Below are 22,020 nucleotides of genomic sequence, written 5' to 3'. Positions count from 1 at the left end.
TCTCAGAGATCGTTATGTGCCAAGTATCATACCTCTTCTCCCTCATGGGACTTCTCTCTTGGTACCTTCCCACAGGCACATAAACATGCTCAGGTCTCTCATGTCTTGAAAAAACTGCAATCTTTTCTCATCCATGTGTTCTTCAACTACTGGTCCTTCCATTCACCCATCAATTCACTCAACAAACTTTATTTGAACACCTACTGTGTGCCTGGCACTATTCTGGGTGCAGGAATACAGCAGCGAACAAAAGAAAATCCTGATTCTCATGGAAATTATATTCTATGGGGGGAGATAGAAAATAAATGTGTAAATGAGTAATATTATAATATTGTCAGAAGGTAAATAAACGCTAAGTGGAAAAAAATCAAGCAGAGTAAAGGAATTAAAGAATGACTGGGGATGGGGGATTGGTGGGTATCATTTTATATAGGGTGGTCAAGGAAGGCCTCCCTGGTAAGGTAACATTTGAACAGAGACCTGGAGAAAGTAAGGGAATGAGTTATATGGACATCTGGGGGAAGAATGTCCCAGTCAGGGGGAATAGTAAATGCAAAGGTTCTGAGGCAAACATACCTTGTGTGTTCAAGGAACAGCAAGGAAATGATGATGGAGTAAAGGATGCAACAGGGAACATGGTAGGAAATGAGATCAGAAGGATAGCAGGGAGCCAGGTCATGTAGGACTTTGTAGGCCAACACAAAGACTCAGCTTTTACCCTGGAGAATTCTAAGCAGAGGAATGACTTAATTTGCCTGTGCTTAAAAGGATTACTCTAGCTTCTGTACAGAAAATAAACTACAGAGAGAAAGATAGAAGCAAAGAGACCAATTAGGAGGCTATTGCAATACAGGCAAGTGATGGAGATGGATGGTAGCAGTGGAGATGGAGAGAGTTCATCTGGTTTGAAGGTAGATCCAGTAGGATTGGTGATATGGGGTATGCAAGAAAGAGAAACATTAAGGGTGACTGCAAGATTTTTAGCCCAAGCTACTGGAAGAATTGCCATCACCTGAGGTGCAGACGGCTGCAGGAGAAATGGTTTGTTTTTGTTTTGTTTTCTTTTGTTTCACTGGCAGTGGGGAGGGGGGGAATGGAAATCATGATTCTTATTGCAGACAAATGGAGATATCAAGTAGGCAGGTGGAAATATAGAATTCAAAACACAGTCCAAGCTGGAGATTTTCTTTGGAGAGTTATTGGCACATAGATGATATTTAAAGTGATGAGATGACCAAGGGTGTGGCTGTAGACCCAGAAGAAAAGAGTTCTGAGTACCAAGTCCTGGGGTTCCCCAACATTCAGGGGTTGGGGAGAAGAGAAGGACCCAGCATAAGAGACTAGAAGGAGCGACAAGTCAGGTGAGAAGAAAAGCAAGAGAGGGGAGTGTTCTAGAAGCTGGAAGTGTTACAAGAAAGAGAGGGAATGAATCAGGGGAGAGAGTGAACAGATTGATGATCAGGAGAGAGGCAGAATGACTGGAGTGTGATGCCCTTGAGTAGGAGAGAGAGCACAAGAGGAGGGCCAGCCTCAACACCCACCTTTCACCCAGAGCACTGGCAGGGGGGCAGGGTGTGTGGCAGGCAGAGTATGTGGGCCCAGGTGCTCTGTCTCCCCTCCCAGCTCTGCTCTTCTCAAGGGTTTCCCCCTTCTGCCTCCATCACCTGACCCCTTTCCTCCTCTCAGATCCATGAGGCACACAACTGGGGTAATCAGATCAAGGTCTTCCCAGCCTGTGCATTGTCTTAGACAAGTGCTAGACCTGGGCAGGACCCTGATGCTGTTCACTTGTCAAATTAGTCCCTTCCCTCAAGGTCAGCTAGAAGCCCACCTCCCCTGGGAACCCTTCCCTGACCTCCAGAGCCCCAGTCCACTCTGCTTTCCCCCCTTCTCTCCTCCCACTTCCTCCTCCAGCTCCAAGCATTGAGGAGCATCCTTGTGGCCCTAGGGTGAGGTGGGGATGGAAGCCCTATTCAGCTGCCTTTCCACTTATCACCAGGAGGGGGCTCAGGGCAGCAAGTGCTTATGTCAACCATGGAAGGAAGGAACTTGGGGAAAACAAGCATGGAATTTGGAGGCAAATTTACTCCCTTCCTGGCTTTGCAGACCACTTGTCCGTGGTGGTAGTTTGCTTCATTAGTCCTGCCTGCTACAGGGCCGAGGGGGAAATCCTTCTGGTGCTCTCAGTGAGAAATGGCTGGCTGCAGGAGAGCGTGGGGTGGATTCTTTTGGAGGAAAAGGAGGCAGAGACCCTGAACGGCTGACCCACTTCCCCCCCACCACATGGCCAGTCCTTGGCAGGGCTGGGAGGTGAGCCCTAGTGGCTTCCAGTCTACTGTACTGTCTATACCGCAGTCCCACCAGCCAGGGTTAAGGCGTTCCCTCCAGAGTTCAAGTTTTCTTTCAGTTACAACATGTGGGAAGCATGGGTGAGGAACCTGGAGGAGAATGAGCCTGGGTTCCTGCCCCAAGGGAGCTCTCAAAATGCCTATGGAGATAAGGCATGAGACAAGCAGAGAACACGGTGGACAGCACATGTCAGATCAGATCAGGGTTGAAGTAGGCACCTGCACCCTGAGGGCGACTTAGGGAAGGAAGTAACCGATTTGTCCAGTTTGAGAGAATCACTTCTGATAGACTCCCTTTCCCTGAGGGGAGGGGATGGAGAATATCCCCTGTGTGAATATCTACCGAGGGCAGAGGGTGTGGAGTGATGGAGAGGAACCACATTTTGACAGCAATGCTGACCCCAACAGAATGGTGAAGGGCTGATGGGGAAATTTCTAGGGTGAAGGGAGAAACTTGGTGGCGGGGGTCATTCCTCAGAGGTGGCCACACATCTCTCTGAGTGGACAGTCATTGCTACTGCTAAGGTTCCCTCTCAGAAACCCGAGGCCCATCACCATTTGTCTGTGGAGGTGTCGGGTTTCCTCGGAAAGTCTGGTTGTAGAGATTTCTTTAGAAGTTGTGTTTGTGATGATCTCATCATGGGAAATGAGGAAAGGAGGAGAGGTGCCAAATATGTTATTGTGCTGAAAGTCCTGTTTTAAGAAAACAAATGCAAGATTGTATTCATTAGCAACTGCCAGCCACAAACGTGGAAAAAGCAGTTAAGCCAATGAGGCATAATACCCCACATCTGATGCGGGAACCTTGGGTGAAGTGGGCCAGTGGGAAGAAAGCCTGGTTTCCAGCTGGTGGGAAGAAGCAGGGAGGGAGGTGTCCTGTAAGAGGACTGAACCTTTGGTCACTGACTGGAGATGCTGCAGCTCACACAGCTTGTCTCGGGTCGTCTTCCCCAGCAGCAGGGACCCAAGTGGAGACCTGGCAGTGGTCAAGACATGGTCCGAGAGAGGTGACTGCCATCACACTGTATTTCTTCCAAAGAGAGGGCCAGTGGGCTGAGAGAAGACAGGGAGGGAAAGGGGGCCAGGACTGGCAATTGGTGGCCCTGCCCCAGAAATTAGAGATTGACATAAAGAACTGGCAGGTTAAGAATGACCCATAAGGGAGGATTGAATAAATTGTTCTCAGCACTGGGGCAGTGAAGCCTTCCCTTGTGTCCCTACCAAGACTGGGACTATGGTAAGATGTCCTGAAGACGCCCAGGCACACTTTCTCAAGCCCAACTAAAACCAAATGACCATACTGAGAACATGTGACTGAAAACAGCAATATTAGTACTTAAGACTTAGCACCCGGATTGAGATTGGGATGTCTGGATTTCAAGAGGTTTATCCACTGTCTTCCTTACAAGGATCTCCACTGCCGACTTCAGATGCTGGACCCTTTGTTGTCCGTGCCTTATTCTTCTAGCTGGAACTCTTTGTCATCCTGTTATGTGCTCTCTTCTCTGAGTCTGTCATAGGCCAAACCTAAGAGCAGGACTAGGGTGAGGGTGCCCTAAATGAGGCATCTATGATGCAAACTTGAAGGAGGTGCTCACTCTCAGGGCCCTGCAAGTGCTAATAACTCAACTACTTTCACGTGATTAGAAGTCATTAGAAAAAACCCAACTCCCATCGTGATGACAGATTTTTTCCCTTGGCATTATGGTGCAGTTTTTATGTTCTCATTTTGTTCTTTAATTCTGGCCCAACCCTCCTATTGCGAGGAGGACCCTGACCCTCCAGCAGCAGGATACAGGCCCTGAGATGGATTCCTAGGACTGGGAACATTGTAAGCCTGGGTTATGGAGAAGGAGGAGGCAAGGGGGAGGGGGCTGAATGGCTCCACCTGGGACAGATAATGAAGAAGGGATGGTGGGTCGGATAGAGGTAGCTAGTTATACAAGCCTGGTTAGGGGTTAGGGGGTGTTTTGTTATTTTGGTGTGTGTGTGTGTGTGTGTGTGTGTGTGTGTGTGTGTGCTGGGGGTGAAGTGTTCCCAGATGATCCTCCCAGATTATTATTTTAATAATCATTTAATAATAAATGTTATTATTTTATTTTGCCAGCCAGAAGCTTCCAGCTGGAAGTATTTGGATTTGGACACCTGAAGTCTACTCCAACACTCAAGTGCCAGAAATAAGAAACTTTCTAGCAGGAACCTGCAGTAGTCACTCTACACCATATTCAACTCTACACTGGATCCATTCACTCAGGGAAACGGAGTTGACATAGACAGTCTGGGCTGGCTGGGAGTGAGCGGGGCAGGTTGGGGGATGTGACCTTTGCCAAGACATCAAGGACTTGAGGCCTGAAAATGCAGACAACTCAGGAGGTGATTTGCAGCAACCAGCCTGAGTGGAGGTAGGCCAATGCCAAGATACTGGTGTCACAGGGATCCTCGGAAAAAATGCTCAAATTGGACCGTAAACCCCAGTGCTACCAAGAATTGATTTTTCTTTCTTACAGACATGAAAGATTTTGAGTATTGTCCTTAGGTGAGGCATGTCAATGTCTCTAAGCTGCTTTCTGAAAGATGGACTGCTTAGCTGTTCTATAGAGCCGAAAACATCTGTATAGCGCCCACTTTAAAGCTAGGTTAAGGAATCCAGTTGCTGGATTTAAGAGTATTCAAACAGACGAGGGAGACACTTGTCCTTTTGTATGTCAAAGGAGGCCAAAGGAAATTGTCTTTGAATTTCACCATGAACTCAGAATTTCTGTCCTGGGGAGAGTAATAAGAGGGTCAGAACACCCCTTCCCTTTGCCAGAATGGTGGTCTGATGTTCCTTATAGGTAGCCTGGGGAGGACAAGACTATGAAGGGTCACCGTTCCTCCCTCATCAATCCTGAGTGAGCAATGGCAATTCGAGGGCCAGGCCAAGGGCTGGAAGCAATCCGGGGCCAGGGTGGCAGCTCCACAATGCCTTCAGGAACCAGGTTCCTTCTGACTTTCTCTTCTGCCACCCATACTTAGCTTTTGTCCTAATGGTTGCAAGATGGCTGCTTTACTGTCTGGTTTTGTGCCTGCACTTCAGGCACAAAGAGAAAAGGGAGCGAAAGGCAAAAGGCAAGGCTCATGCCAGCTAAGCCTGCTCTTTTCTATTTTTTTAATTGTGGAAAAATAAACACAACATAAAATTTATCTTAGCCACTTTTAAGTGTATAGTTCAGTAGTAAGTGCACTCACATTGTTGTGCTATCAATCTCCAGTCTCCTTTCAGCAAAACCGAAACTCTGTACCCATTAAACAATAACTCCCCATTCTCCCTCTCCCAGTCCCTGGCAACCACCATTCTACTTTCTCTCTCTATGAATTTGACTACATTAGTACCTCATATAAGTGGAATCATACAATATTTGTCTTTCTGTGGCTGGCTTTCTTCACTTAGCATAATGTCCTCAAGGTTCATCCATGTTCTATCATGTGTCAGAATTTCCTTCCTTTTTAAGGCTGAATAATATTCCATTTTATTGATGGACACTTGCGTTGCTTCCACCTTTTGGCTATTGTGAATAATGTTGCTATGAATATGGATGTACAAATATCTCTGAGACCCTAATTTCAATTCTTTTGGATACACCCAGAAGTAGAATTGTTGGATCCTATGGTAGTTCTATCTTTAGTTTTTTGAGGAACCACCATGATGTTTTCTATAGTGTCAACAATCTCCTTTAACAAAGGGCTTTCCCTGAAGCCCCAACCAGTGAATTTCACTTCCATCTCATTGGCCACATTAGTTCATGTGACTGCCTCTAGCTGCAGGGGAGTCTGAGGAAGACTGTATTTTCAACTAGGCATAGAACAAACATTCCCTGACCTGAGGAGATTCCTGTGTGCTGGGATGGTCTAGATGTTTGTGTCCAGGGCCAAATGTCTGAGTCGCAGCTGAGCCTGTCCTACAGACACTCTGCCTATCCCCTGCCCACAGTGTTTGCCCTTTCTGGGGGGTATCAGCACCTTCTTAAGCCACTGCTTCCAGGAATGACAGCCAGTACTCATTTCCTTCCCTCCTGACCTGATCTCTCTAGCAATTATGATAAAAGTCTTCCCCCAGCCTCTGCCATAAACTATATACTATATAGTTTATGCTATAAACTACCCTGTGCTGTTCCTTCACTGTCCATCACAGCTGAATTGTGCCTTCCCTGCTAGACTGTTAGTCCTCTGGGACAGGACCTGTGTCACCACCTTGGGGCACAAAGCACAGGACTGACTCCTGGTCGAGGAAAGGAAAGCAAACTCCTCTAGATTAGTTCTAAGTCCTGCTGTGGGGCTCCTGGATCTCTCAGCTCAGGGGCACCTCTCCCTGGGATGCTTCCCCCCCAGGTCCTGAGGCCTATTCGGGGCTACTCATCCTGAGAACTGTGAGGCCAGGCCCAGGCTGGACAGGGCTGGACAGAGCAGAGAGAAGCAGTGTGGATTGGAGGGAAGGCTGATGACCTGCAAGAACTCTGGACCAGATGGCCTGGCCTTGATCCCTCCACTCTCTGCCCCATCCCTAGGAGCAGTCACACAGACACAGCCGCTATCAAACTTACATTCAGAAACACATGTGCACTTAGATGCAGAGAGTTACTCACAGGTGTTCACAAATACACACACCCATGCCTCACTGCCACACACAAACACACTACAATTAAGTTTGAATTCAGCACTTACATTCAAGGGGGCAAATCTTGGTTCCTCCACTTAATGGTTGGATATCCTTAAGTAAGTTACCTATCTCCTTGTGTCTTAATTTCCTTATTTGTGAAAATGAGGATAATAATAGCAGTTACCTCATTGCATTGCTGGAAAGATGAAATGAGATAAAATGGTAAAGAGCTTAAAACAGTGGCTGACACACAGAGATGAACATGTATCCATGCATGTTTCCTAAGCCCTCTCCCATATTGCTGCTGGCACTTGGTGGTGGGTCTGGCCGTAAGATAAATTGGAGTCCCTTTATCTCTCTGAGCCTCAGTTTTCTCACCTGTAAAATGGGGATAATATTATCTACATGGTCCAGCTGTTGTGAGGATTTAAAGAGGCCCCACATGGAAAGCTCCTAGCCTCTACCCTGGCCCACAGAAGCCTGCTACACTTTAGCTGTTGCTGTCTGTAACTAATGGAGAACAGGTCAGAGAACAGGTGCAGGGGCCGCATGTGCCGAGGCAGAGGCCTGACCCCCATCTCTCCCCAGGTTGGAGGTTCAAGCCTGACCCCCCTATCTCCTCCCAGGCTGGAACTGGTTCCTATAAAGACAGAGCCCCAGGTCATGGGGAGGGGGTTGGGGGCGTGTCAGAGCTGCTCCCCCTTTGGGGGCCTGGGGTGGCCACTAGCCTGGCATGGGGCTGGGAGCAGGGCTGGCCGGGTGGCCGGGGGTGGAAGGAAAAGGGGAAAACCAGCTAGGTGGAAATTACCCTGCGGTTGGCTCAGGCGCCCACGACACACTGTATTTATAGAGAGCTCCCAGCAGCTCTCAATGCCTCATAGTCGAATTAACCCTTTCCAGGCCACGGTACCAGCCTGGTGGCGGAGAACACTGGGCTGGGGGTCAGACAGCCAGATCCGAGCTCCGGCTCTGCTGCCAGCGGCCTGGAGGGGGAGCCGGGGTGGTCAGTGACCATTCACCTGTCCCCCTAGCAGAAAATAAACTTCGGATCTTGGGAGGGTGGGACAGGGTGGGAGATGGGCAGAGATCAGACCAGCGCCCCTTTACTAGGGCCCCCGCGTGGGTCTGGACCCGGGTCAGGGGCGGGTCCCGGCCGAGTGCCCTGCCCAGCGGGCGGGCTCAGGCCTCTGCCCCAAACCTTCGCCGCGGGGCCAATCCTGCCTCTGGGGCGCACCCGGGCCGCCTTTCCGGGCCTGCAGCTTCCTCCAGCCCGCCCCGCCCCTCGGACTCCCGGGGCCGCCCCCGGACCCCTTTCGCGCCCGGCCTCGCGGCGGCGGCGGCGGCGGCGACTCGGCAGCGCTCCGCCGCGTCCCCGAGTCCCGGGAGTCAGGCGCGGCGCGGTGAGTGCTTGCGTGGCGGGCTCGGCGCGCGTCCGGGCGGCCTTTGTTTGCGGCCGAGTCCTGCCCCGGGCTGCCGGGCAGCGTGCCTGCTGCAGGGCTGCTAGAGCGGGCGGTGAGCCCCGTCTCTCGCAGGGCGCCCCCACCCCAGCCCTCTCCCCGGGCCCGGGCTGGCCTCCGCGCGGGGAGCACGGTGAACCCCGGTTCTGGGTCCCGGAGGTGGCAGGGGGCTACCAGAGTCCAGCCCCGCCCCCAACCTTGCCTACCCTCCCTGGCCGGCGGGGCCTGGGGCAGTGTGGGACCTGCCCTCCCTCGGGAAACCGCCGGAGGAGGCTGGGTGGGTGGCTGTGATCGCGGAGGCCCTGGGTGTGCAGGGGGAATAGAGGCAGATCTGTCACTGTGTTGATGATTCTGGAAAGCTTCACGAAGCCGCTAGCTGGAGCTAGGAGGGAAGTAGAGTCTCCCGGAGTCCCTGCAGAGGAAAACACCCTGACCTGACCACTAGTTCTGAGGAGGGGGAGGTGCCAGGGAGAGGAGGGCGAGGGGCTGGATCGGGGAGTGGGGGTCCATTCTGCCTGGCCCAGAAGGATGAAGGAGTGGGCGACTGGAGGGCTTCCACGGGCAGTGGGCACGAGGGGACAGATTCTGAGAAGGATGGGCAGGGACAGCTGGCCTGGGTGAAGGGATGCATAGGTGTTGGGGGCTGGGAGGCAGAGCATGAGGGAGCAGGGGTGGGGCCATTTGGGCTTGGGAAGTCTCAGGGAGATGGTGGGTGGGGTAGGATGGAGAGGGGGTGGAGGAAAGGTAGGGACCCAGGGTGGGGACACACTAGAGGGGAGGGGATTGAATCCCAGTGTCCCAGGTCCTCTATTGCTGCTTAGCTAACGAATTGGCAGGTTTGGGGGCCTAAGGCAGTGAAACGCCAGAAAAGGGGATTTCTTTCTAAGCCAAACCTGCCCTAATGAGAAATGTGTGATGGATGACTCAGATATGGGATCTATCATCGAGGAAAACATTAAGCAAATAGGAAGGCAAAAACCATTGGGGAGTCGGGAGGGTTTGTTTGACTTAATTGAGAAAAACTACCTTCAAATTGGATGTGGATAATTGTAAATAAGTCTGATTTCATCATTAAATGAAGGCCCTAGGTCCTTCTCTTACATGCTTGTCTTTAGCAGTTAGCTTCTATATTAGAAAGTAATGAAGCTGTTCTGTTTTTAAGAGAGTTCTTTATTTAGTTCAGCCTCCTCTCTGACTCCCTCTCGCCTCCCAGAAGTCCCTAGGAAATCTGATGCTGTGCAGCCTTCCTTATAGTTTGGGGGCCTGCACACAGGTGGGTGCTTTTGGAGGCTGAGAGAAATTGAAGTCTTAACTTGAATTTTAACTCTAAACATGTCCAATGGATTGGGCTGATCTGAGTGGCAGGGCTCTGAGGCTGTGGGTATGAGTGGTGGCTCATATTTCCAGCTCTTTTGGAAATGGGAATATTTTGGGTGAGTATATTCCCTGATACCTGGAGTTCCTGAGATTAAGCATTAACACTTACGTTAACCATTAAGCATGGAAATCTTTCTCCGCTGTATTACACATATCACAGTCTGACATCAGGACACTCCTGATGTCAGTGAAATTTTCCTTCATGACTTCAGATCAGCACTGTGAACATCAGTTTTTGCACTAAGGACTTGTATAGCAAGGGGACTCTTGAGGGAGTGAGCTTTGCACTAAGTGGCTTCAGTTGATGCTTGTATTGGTCCCATGACTGACTTTGGAATTCTTTTCTCTCTTCAATGACATCACTGGTGGTTTCTCCTGCCTGCTTTCAGTGAGCTTTCCAATTCATTCCAGACTCCTGTGTTCCAAGAAATCAGGCAATCCAGCTTGTTAGAGATGGGAAGCCTACATTAAAGCAAGCCCTAGGATGAGAAGGGGTTCTGGGATTTGAGGACCACTTTTCCTTCCTGTCCTCAGCCCTCTGCACCTCTGTCTGGGCACCCGATGGAAGCAGGCTGGCTGAATGTCTGAGATACTCAGATGCCTGATAGCTGGGTCAGGTGCATGAATATTTGTGGAAAGGACAGTTATAGAAGTGTTGTCCCTTCTGTAGAGCCTGTGTCCTTATTCTGCTGAGGTTGACTTCTGAAAGTTCCGGTGGGAATTCCTCTATCCTTTTACTGTAACCTTCTACGGAGTCGTCAATCTTCATTCTTTGGAGTAGGATTTGGGTTTGATGCTGAGCTGAGCAATACTGTTTGGGGTCAGAGACTGAGTGTGATCATAGAGCTGTAAATTGGGATTCCACAGCACCCAAAGAGACTCCTAGAAAGTGTTGTAGAACAAGTGTCTGGCTTATTGCAGGCTGCTTCTTGGTTGGACATACAGGGCTTGTGCTATGTGAAGAAAAATGACCCAAATCCAAGCAGCCTCTGAGATTAACAGAGCCTGAACCCGTGGCCCTGAGTCACGGGGTCAGGGGAGGAGGAAGAAGGGCAGGCAGGATGATGTCACTGCCCATGAGCTTATCCTCTGAGTGGGTGGCCACTTCCATTGCTGTCCTTTTCCCACACCCCCAGGGCAGGAATGACAGGGAGGTCCACTGGCAAAAGAGGGAAGGCATAGTCAGGGCCTGGGGGAGGGCAAAGAGAGTGGGAACCGGTCCATGTGATCTTTGAGAGATTTCTTTTGGTCTCGTTGGCTCAGAATGGATCAAACATCTGGGAGAGGGCCACGTGTGCTTTATGTATCCCTTGCCTGCCAACCCCAGTTCTGCCACCCCTGCAGTAAGAGATTCCAGATAGGCGCATTGAGTTTTCAGGTTTGGGGGCGTGGGACTGTGCTGGATGCAGTCCTATGAGGTAGGGTATCATTAGCTCCATTGTATAGATGGGTAAACTGAGGCCCAGAAAGAAGTCCTGTGCCCAAAGACATGCAGTTGGCAAATTCTGGGGCTGGGATGCTGTCTCCCTCCAGAACTAGCTCTTTCTGCCACTCTGGAGGCAGACACAGTCTTTACCCCTCATTCTGGAGCCTGATAAGATGTGCTAAGGGTCTCCACAGCAAGGCAGAGGATTCATGTGGGGAGCTGGGGAGAGGGCAGGCCTGACCTGGGTATCCCAGAGTAGTTGTCCTTGCAGCCCAGTTGGAACCATTGCTAAGAGTTCTTACTCTTTGAGAGGTCTGGTCCTCAGCACACTTGTGCCTTTCAGGAGTCCCTCTCACACCCTCCAGTTCTGCCCAGTGCTCCCAGCCAGCTGCCCCATTCTTCCTCATTCTCTTTGTGGTCCAGAGAATGAAAGCCTCCTCCACACCCCTAATGCCTTTGGACCTTTGGCCTTCCTGAGGCTTAGGGAGGGTATGTTGGAGGGAACTCGCTGGGAGTGGAGTTTGAGAAACATCTTTTGTTGGGAACCTTGGAGCAAGGAGAGATACTACCTCTGGGAGGCAGGGCTCCCAGGTCACCCTAAGTCAGTGTAGGCTCCCAGGAACTGGGCCTCCCATGGGGGAGACACTGGAATGTGTGCTTATGGGGGAGGCCCTGTACTGGGGGATGTGGTGGCAGCAGGGGCAGTAGGGGCTTGAGCCCACTGGGAAGAGGAAGGGAGAGAGGACCACCAGGAATGAGCCAGACACAGAGATGGAGCCGAATTGTGATTTGCTGCTTTGGAGCTTGGGTGCTGATGGGGTCCTAGGAGCAAAGGGGGTCAGAGAAAGAGTACTGTTCCCAGGGACCTAGATGTATAGATGTATAGCCTGTCAGAGGAGGCTCAGTGCAGAGGATCCCAGGAGGCCTTTTCCCCATGCCCATGGCAATAATAACAAAAGTAGTAATAATCGTTACCACTGTTTGAGTGCTAGGGGCTTTAAGTCCTCTGTGTATGTTATTTTATTCTTACAGTAGTTCTGTGGGGTAGGATTGTTACCCGCTTTTTAGGGATGTGGAATCAAATCTCAAAGAGGTTAAGTCATTTAAACTTGATCATGTGTCTAGCAAGGCTTCCGAGTTAGAATCTGAACCTAGGCCTGTCTGCTGTACCTGAGCTCAGACTGTACCCTGGGGCAGGCAAGGCAACCTGATGATGCCATTTAACAGGTGAGGAATTGAGGCCCAGGGCCACTTGTGAGCAGGCCCTTAGTCACCTCTCATGGTGACTGATGACTGAGCGTGGCAGCCTACACTCGTTTCTCTAGGCTCAGATTCCCATGTCTACGATGGGCATGGAAGTGGGCACTGGACAGGTGAACTCCAAGGAGCCTTCAAGCTCTGAGGACCGGTGGCGCCTGCTACACTCACGAGGAGGAATCCCTGGAGATCCAGGGGGGCTGGTGCTTAGGTGGAGAGGGGCCTGCAGCATTGTTCTGCCAGGGTGAACCTCTTTCAGGGTAGAAACCTAAAGAATGTGAAGGCAGGGAGGTGTTTAGGTAGAACACATCTGGAGTTAGTGGACCCTTCCTTGAGTGAAGTCTGGAAAGGCTTCTGGAAGGGATGGGGTTTCCAGACATATCTAGGTAGGCACTTACCAGGACTCCGCAGAAGTTGAGTGAATGCAGATATGTGTGCCGCAGGCCTGCCAGGGCTTGACCTGGGATCCGCCCTCTGATTTGGTCTTATGCTCTCTCATGCCTTCCCTTCCTCTCTCCGCTCCCCTCCTTTGAATCCTTTTTTTCTGGCCAGACCTCTTCTGAGCTAAGTGTAGCTTTCACTTTTTTTCAGGGCTCTGTGTTTCTGATGGGGTGTGTGTGTGTGTGTGTGTGTGTGTGTGTACCTCCCGTGTGCACCCACGTGCGTATATAGCCTCTGCACGCACTTCCAGTTCTGAGATGGTGTCACACTGCCTTGTCAAGTGGCTGTTGAACCCTGGAAGATGCAAACTCATTTTGTGGTGGCCCCTTAGCCAGAAGAGGGTGTGAGAGGCAGGCCAGCTGCTGTAGCAAAAGTCACCATGTTCTCAGATCTACTGAGCTGTCTACATTCTCTCTGGTTTTGCCTCCTCCGATTCTGATGCCCTGACTTCAGTGTGGAGAGGGTGCCTCGGTGGGGATGGTCTGGCTTGGGGAGGCCAGGGGCTCTGCTCTGTCCTGTTCTCCCTCTTCCTTGTTCTTCCTATAAGCCATAAGGGAAGCAAGCTGTGGATGCCAGCCCCACTCTGCCGGGCTGGCGCTGATGACACACTGCCGTCTTGACTCACACAGAAATCACTTTGAGAGGAAGAATTGATTTCTTCTCTTGGGTGGGATCACGGGGCTGGGGAGCAGTGCCCAGTGGACAGCCTTGAACTCCAAAGGCCCAAACTGACTCATTATCAGGAAAAAGGAAGGCCAACAGGATTCCCAGGGAACTCTGGAGATCCCCCCGACTCTTTCCCCAGACTCCATTTACAGAGCACATATACTAACTAGGACAGTTTAGATAATTTTGCTCAGTTGAGTCCTATAATCATCCTATGAGGGTAGAGTTTAAATTCCTATTGCACAAATGAGCAAACTGAGACTCAGAGAGGATGTTTTCCCAAAGTCGCATGGCTAGGAAGTGGCAGAGTCTGGATTTGAGCCTATATCTCCGACTCCAGAGTCATCTTCTAAAACACCAGGGCTCACTCCTTCCATGAAGCTTCTCGTGACCACACCAGCCCAGCATGTGATCGTGGTCATAGCACAGGAAGGAGGCCAGGACCTTCCTTTGAGGGGTAAGGAGATGAAGACCCTGAGAGGCAATGGGCTTGCTCTAGGGAGCCTAGCAAGTCAGTGATAGAGCCTGGTCTAAAACCCACGTAAATCTTTATGGTGCTCTTTTCCTTTTTCGTTTGTTAATACAAAAGAATTACATGCTCGTTGTCAAAGTTATAGAAGTACATCAACTAGAAGGTGGAAGTAGACCTTTACCTTCATCCCCATGCCCCAGAGTTGGGTTCACTATCACACTTCCAGACCCATTTTCTATATACAAACATTCATCCATCCATCTCTCTATCTATCTAAACATACAGGCATTCATTCATTCATTCATTCATTGAACAGTGCTTTGAACACTCATTATGTGCCAAGCCTTTGGTAGAACTAAGGATCCAATAGTAAATAAAGCAGACGTGGTTCCTGCTCAGGGAGGTCCCAGTATGACACGAGGTAAACAAACTGCAACGCAGAACAGGGACATCCTTAGAGTGGCAGACCTCCAACCCAGCTTTTCTGCCAAGGTGACCCTCAGGATGTCATTCAGGAAGAAGGAACTGTGTTTGCAAAAACCCTGTGAGGTAGGGAAGAGGGTCTCATTGTAAGAGACCCTGATGAGAGGTCAGTGGGAGGAGCTGAGGGTGGGGAGGTGGGCAGGGCTGGACCAGGCAGGGCCCTGTATGCCATGGAGGAGCTGATTAGATATTGAAAGTGATGACATGATGCACTTTTGTTTTTACAGCAGTTTTTCTGGTTGCTGTGTGGAGTCTAGATGGGAGTATAGAACTGGGTTGGGGGACAAGAGAGAAAGTGGGGGACCGGTGAGGAGGCTTTTGTAGTCTTGCAGGCAAGAGATGATGGCGACTTGGCAGACCAAATAGAGAAGCAGAGGTGGAGGGGAATAGAGAGAGTAAAGATATATCGGGTTGCCAAACTTTTTCTGTAAAGGGCCAGAAAGTAAATAGTTTAGGCTTTGTGACTATTGCAACTACTCAGTTCTACTGTTGTAGTGGAAAAGCAGCCACAGACAATATGTGAATGAACGAAGTGTGGCTGTGTGCCGATGAAACTTTATTTACGGATACTGAAATTTGAATTTCATGTGATTTCCATGTGTCATGAAATAGTCTTCTTCTTTTGGTTTTCTAACCATTTAAAAAGGTAAACCTTGTCTTAACTGGTGAACTGAACAAAAGCAGGTGGTGAGCTGGATTTGGTGCTGGGGCTGTAGCTTGCAGACCCTTGAGATATATTTTGGGCTCAGGGATGGCTGTTCTTGGTGACGGATTGTAAGGGTGTGAGAAATCAGGTTTCTGGCTTGATCAGAGGGGGTGGAAGATGGTGCCTTTACGAAGTGGGAAGGGCTGGGGAGGAACAGGTTTGGGGAAGAAATCAAGAGTTTGAAGAGGGACATGTTAAGAGGGAGATGCCTGTGAGTCATTGGAACACAGATATTTAGGAGACAGTTGGGTTTAAGTTTGGAGCTCAGATGAGAGGTGTGGACTTGGAGAAGTAAATCTGGGAGTTGCCAGCATATAAATGATATTTAAAGCCATGGGAGTGGATGAAATCATCTAGGAAAAAATAGTAGAGAGAATTAAGGAGAGGGCCTAGGAGCAAGTTCCAGGGGGTTCAGTGCCAGAGAAGGAAGGGCCTGCACTGAAATATAGGAGATGGAGCGAGAGGTAGGTGACTAGATCTGGGACCATGGGACCATTTATTAATATAGAAATTAGGTCATATAACTCACAATATTCTTTATTCACGTGACCTATGTCATGGGCTTATTTCCATGTAAGTACACCTTCTTTTGAAAGGCGGTATGCTATTCCATTATATAGATACACCATAATTAATGTACCAGTTCCCTGTTGTTTTCCATTTTTGCTGCTGCCTGGGTATCTTTGAGAATGGAGCTAGTGTTTCTGTAAACCAGTCCCTGCCAACTATGGCCCCTGGGCCAAATCTTTTGCCGCTTGTTTTTGTATAGCCCAGAAGCTAAGAATGGTTTTTACATTTCTAATGGTTGAAAAAAAAATCATGTGATTCATGAAAATTATATGCAATTCAGTTCCGAGCGTCCATAAATAAAGTTCTATTGGAACACAGCTCTGCTCATGCATTTATGCACTGTCTCTGGCTGCTTTCCTGCTGTAAGGGCAGAGTCGAGCACTTGTGACAGATATGGGAGGGCCTGCAAAGCCTAAAACATTTGCTATCTGGACCTTCACAGAAGAAATTTGTTGACCCCTGCCTGACTCGATTCTACATCCAGAACTGGCAGTAGGTCCTACACACAGGCTGAGCAGGGTATTTTGAGCATCTCTGGGAGGACATGATCTAGAGAAAAAATTCTTTGATGCCCAAAATTCTGCCATCAGCTCTTATTTTGAGTAAACCATTGCCCTTTTAAAATGTCATCCTTTAAAATTCAAACCTCCTCTGCAAGGTTAACATTACATATGCATCAGTTAATCAAAGGTTGGGCCTACCTATGGCAACAATATTACTCCTCTACTTAAAACCCTTTCTTTCTTATCACCTACAAGCTAAATCCAAACATGACCTCCTGTTCCAGCCCTGGCTTGCCCTTTAGCTTCTCCTCCTCCTGTGACCACCATCTTACATCTCCTGTCTGCCCACATGGAAGAGCCTGCATTCCTCCAGCCTCCCATGCTGCTTCCTACCTCACTGCCTTTGCCTGGGTTTCTCCCAGTGCCTGGAATGGCCTTTCCCAGCCTGACCACCTGGGGAGCTTCAGGTCAATCTTAAGGGTTCACCTTTAGGGTTATCATGTCTCTGAGGTACCTCCAAGTGGTCCTCACTGTATCTTATTTATTTATTTGTTTATTTATTTATGGCTGTGTTGGGTCTTCGTTTCTGTGCGAGGGCTTTCCCCAGTTGTGGCAAGCGGGGACCACTCTTCATCGCGGTGCACGGGCCTCTCACTATCGCGGCCTCTCTTGTTGCGGAGCACAGGCTCCAGACGCGCAGGCTCAGTAATTGTGGCTCACGGGTCCAGTCGCTCCGCGGCATGCGGGATCTTCCCAGACCAGGGCTCGAACCCATGTCCCCTGCATCGGCAGGCAGACGGCAGACCCTCAACCACTGCGCCACCAGGGAAGCCCCTCACTGTATCTTAAATAGTACACTGTACTGAACTGCAGTGATTTCTTGCACTCCCCTATTGTAATGCAGGCTCCTTGAGGACAGAGACTGGCTTAGTCCTCTCTCTGTCCCCATTGCCTGCCTAACAGGCCCTCAGTGAAGTGAATATCTAAATACACGAATTAATGTATATTCAAGGACTCCTTCGGCTGTAGATAATAGAAACCTGGCTCAAACTGGCTTAAGGAAAAAAATAAAGATTACTCATGTATCTGGGCAGTCTAGTCTAGCAGCTTGCTTCAGGCCTAGGGGCTGAAATGTTTTCGGGACTCAATATCCCTCCTGCCTTCACCTCTGCCTCTGTATTTGTTTGGATCAATTCCTTAGGTTATTGCTAGCTGATAGATTCATTGCCAACAGCCCCAGACCACATCCTGCTTAGCAACCTCAGCAAGAAAGAGTGTTTTCTGAGAGGGCGAGCAGCAGAGCCCTGGGAGGTCTCTGATTGGGTGTGGCTTGGCTCACAGGCTCATTCCCAAGCAGATCACTGAGTGGGGGCAGGGCAGGCATTCTCCAGTAAGCTGGGTCTGGTCACACGCTGAGGCCTGAGGCTGGGGATGAGCCCCACCAGCACCAGCTGGAAGGAGTTCCCTGCAGGAAAGTGGAGCCCAGTTATCACCAGGAGCCAGCCTAGAACGAGGGAGGGGCACTCTAGAAGAAAGGATGAGGAACAAAATAAGAGTATCAAGACTGACTAGTGAAGGCAGAGAAGGTCTGCGCAGCATCTGTTTTGCTTCTGTATCAAGGAAAGAAGAGACAGAGCTGTTAAGAAGGATCTGAAGTTCAGGCCAGGAGTGGAGGTGATAATCTGCTTTAAATGGATTTGTCTTCTGGCCCCTAGGATTGCGGAGTGAATTTGGAGATAAGATCTCTGAGAAGCTATCAGGGATATTTCAGGACAACTGGGGTAGATGGGGTGGGGGGAGCGAGAAGGTGTGGGTCGCAGCATTCCAGTTTCCCACTGTGTACAGAATCAATCCAGGGTCCCTAACCGACCCCTGAGCACTTCCCTTGCCTCTCATCTCCTGACTGCCTCTCCTCGGAGTCCCCGTCTTCCCAGAATATGCTGTGCCTGCTTGCTCCTCCGTGACTTTGCTGGTGCTGCCCCCTGTGCCAGACAGCTGAAATGTCTCTTTCTCTATGAGGTCCAACTAAACCTCCCCACTCCTCCATGAAGTGCTTGACCCTCCATTCCCATAATGCCGGCTATAAACCTGCATCATGTTTGTTGTGTGAATGGATAAATGAATGCTGGAAGATCTAAGATGGGCAAATAACCAGTTTTATGGGGAATAAGGTAGATTATGGGAAGAACAGATTGGTGACCTTAATCCCTGACAAAACCCTGGAACTAATTGTCAATTGAGCACTTGAGGAAGAGTCCAGCTTCTTCAAATGAGCCTTTTTTCTGGTTCTTCTCCACTTGAGTGGTCCCCCGCCAGAAGCAGTGACACTTTGGGGATGAGACAGATGGGCAGCTGGGTGAGTGGCAGCACAAGTAGGAAAACTTGTAACCCCAAAGCCCTGAACAGTGGATGGACGTTGATCCTGGGGCAGACCCTAGTGCTGTAGGGCTTTCCTGTTCCTGTCCTCTCCCTGAGGACCTTGATGACACAAGAAACAAAGTGGGGAGAGGAGGGCAACCTTTTTAGATAAATTCATTTGTTCTCTTCTTCATCCACCAAAAAATTATTGAGCACCTTCTATGCACCAGGTACTGTCAAAACAGTACTGCAAAAACGGCATTGTTACATAACATCGTGGCATGGTTACATAACACTGTGACTGCACTTAATGCCACCAAACTGTACACTTAAAAATGGTTAAAATGGGAATTCCCTGGCGGTCAAGTTGTTAGGACTACACGCTTTCACTGCCGAGGGCCCAGGTTTGATACCTGGTTGGGGAACTAAGATCCCACAAGCCATGGGGTGAGGCAAAAAAGAAGAAAAAAAGGTTCAAATGGTAAACTTCATGTTGTGTGCATTTTGCCATAATTAAATAAAATATATCATGGCAGTTGGAGTGAGGGACTCAGCTTAACTGGATGAAATGTAATAGTAACAAATGAAACATCCTATAAAGCTCCACCCCTTCCCTGATGTTTTCGGAAGAGGATGGCAGAGATGTGGATCTGCAGCAATGTGAGCAAATGCCTGCTGGTGTTGGCCACAGATTTGACAGTCTATTATTTTGGGTTGTTTTGGTGAAAAATGTGGCATGGCTGCCCAGTATGACCTCTACCAGGGAGAGGAAGATCTACTACTTGCAGGGCTGTTATAAGGGAGGGGGCAGACTTGTTCTGCATGCTCCAAGGGATCGAATGAGGAATGATATGGGCTGACAGACTTTGGCTCAGTAAAAGGTAGAGCTTTCCACCAATGAGAGCTGCTCAAAAGCCAGTGGATTTCTTTGGGAGGTAGTGGGTGCCCGTCACTAGAGGGAGCACACAGAGGTTGTGGGAGTGGCCAGAGAAAGGTTCCCCGTTCTGCGACCTGACCATTAACTTCTGCATCTTCTTCAGGATTTGTTGGCGGGGGGGGGGGGGGGGGGGGGGCTCTTCTCATTCCATGAGCTCCCTCAGTGATCCCAACTTTGGCTTCCATGAACAGCTCCCCCGTCCTGTTCTGAGTTCCAGCTCTGTGTGTCCAGGAATCCATCAGACATTTTGTCATGGATGATCGATTCCAAGCCCAATCAGAATTGTTCTTCCCCCTCATTTCCAGGTCTCCCCATCTTCTATGTGTGACACACGCACCCATTGGTTGAAGCCTTCGGTACATCCTTGGCTCTTTCAGCCCCTCGCATACAAACAATCCCTAAGACCAGTCATGTCTACCCTTGAAATCTCTCCTAAGCTGTGCCCAGGTATCATTAAGTGACTCTGATGAGATAGTGTTCAGTTCATGTTTTGAAACACCTATTTTAGATGTGGTTTCCTTTTGCTGCTCTGAGCAGTAGCAATTTTCACGGGGTGGGAAGAGGGGGAAGAGAAGGCGGGAGAGGAAGGGAGGGATGAGTCCCTAAATTAGTCACTTCAGATGCTGTAAGAAAGATCCAAAATAATGGTGATGCTAGAATAGATGCTTATTCTCACCCAAGTGACAGTCCGGGTATGTCCAGGGCTGATACTGCAGCCACTCAGGGGCCTTCTGTCCTGCTGTTCTGCAGTCCCCAGGGTGTTGCCTTTGGCAGCATGGTCCTAGATTGCTCACCACGTCTGTGTTCCAGCCAGTGGGAAGGGGGAGGAGAAGAGAGAGGGTATGCTCCTTCTCTTTAAAGGCATGCCCCAGAAGTTGTACACATCAGTTCCTCCCACATCCTATTAACCAGAAAATGATCACATGGCCATACCCTGCTGCAAGGCAGGCTGGGATCTGTAGTCTTTAGCCAAGAGGCCCTGTGCCTAACAAAGTATTCTACAGACGAGGAAGAGAATAGATGTAAGGGGAACACTAGTGGTTTCTACCACAGTCATTTTGTACATTTCAGTGTGACCTGCATGGCAGTTAATTGGCTAGACCTTAAGGATAGAGTACATGAAGGCTTAACGTACTAATGACGTTCCATTAGCATCCAGTAAAGCGTTTTTTCTTTTATCGATGGGAACATTGAGCTCAGAGAGGGGAAGTCACCTATTAAGACTGCACAGCAAAGTGTCAGAACTGGGACTAGAACCCAAACTTTGGGCTCACTTTTTACTGTTTCAAAGAGATCTGGCTGAGAGGCAGACAAGCAGTGCCAGGAGGACAGGTCTCCTGGGGCTGGGGAGAGACCACCTTTCCCAGCCTGTCTGCCTGGGGAGCTGCTCATCATTTGTCAGCACTCACCTTTAGGGTTATCATATCTCTGAGGTGCCTCCAAATAGCCCTCACTGTATCTTAAACAGCACTCTGTACGGAGCTGCGGTGATTTCTGTGCACTTCCCTATTGATGCAGGACAGACGCAGCTTAGTCCTCTCTGTTCCCAGTGCCTGCCTACCAGGCACTTGGTGAATAGTTAAGTGAATAACTAAATACACAAATGAATGTATATTCAAGGACTCCTTCAATTGCAGGTAATAAAAACTTAGCTCAAACTGGCCTGAGGGGGGAAAAAATGATTGGCTCAAGTATCTGGGCAGTCTAGGTGTGCAACTTGCTTCAGGCATAGCTGGATCCAGGGGCTTAACTGCTGTTTTCAGAAGCTGTGCTTCTATCCTATGCTGGCTAGCAAAGATTGACACTGGTTATGTGGCTTGACCCTTCTTGCCCTCTCTGTGGGAAATGTCCAAGCAGCCCCTGCAGGAATTGGGAAGAGGCAGGGGGTTAAGAGAATATGGGGTGTTACTGGTGGTCATGGTAGGGGCAAGGAGTTCCTCTTGGATATCCCCAGGTCCAGGGCATCTTGGTATAGAGCCCAGCCTCAGCCCTTGATTTTTGGTTTTGGCTTTATGGGGGGTACATCTTGGGTCATCTCTCGGGAGCTTCCCTGTGGCTCTACCTCTCCTGAGGTTGGATACACTTACTGTACCCTCAGGCCAAGGGTGGCCTGGCCCCCTCACTCCTGCTCCTCTGGGAAAGCCAAGGCACCCCGTGGTCTTTCCTGGCAGGGTTCCGTGGAGTTCCCACATTCGGCTGGAACTGGGGTTGATGAGGGGGAAGGAGGAGGAGGAGGAAGAACCGGCTGCTGACTCACTGGGAGGGGCGGTACATGCTGGCTCCAGGGCAGGTCCTGCCTGGGGATGACAATTCCCCTTTGTAGAAAAGGTGGGCAACGTGGTATGAAGGCAGCGTGAGGTCTGTGTGTCTCCATGGGGCTCTG

The 22,020-nt window shown here is 49.8% G+C and overlaps 1 protein-coding gene across 4 annotated transcripts in view; it reads left to right on the top strand.

Moving 5' to 3' along the window:
• Nucleotides 1-8,151: 8,151 nt before the first annotated feature.
• The window catches only part of CD276 (CD276 molecule), a 30,387-nt gene continuing 16,518 nt past the window's right edge, over nt 8,152-22,020 (top strand). For 2 of the 4 annotated variants that reach the window (XM_057543282.1, XM_057543279.1), the window contains exon 1: nt 8,152-8,384. The gene's annotated coding sequence lies outside the window, so the exon portion shown is untranslated. The remainder of the gene's footprint in view (nt 8,385-22,020) is intronic. The other 2 variants (XM_057543280.1, XM_057543281.1) reach the window with 1 other exon arrangement.

Source organism: Balaenoptera acutorostrata, chromosome 3 (genome assembly GCF_949987535.1).
Source record: "Balaenoptera acutorostrata chromosome 3, mBalAcu1.1, whole genome shotgun sequence".
In the NCBI taxonomy this organism is placed as follows: Eukaryota; Metazoa; Chordata; class Mammalia; order Artiodactyla; family Balaenopteridae; genus Balaenoptera; species Balaenoptera acutorostrata.
This window is presented reverse-complemented; position numbering and strand designations above follow the sequence as displayed.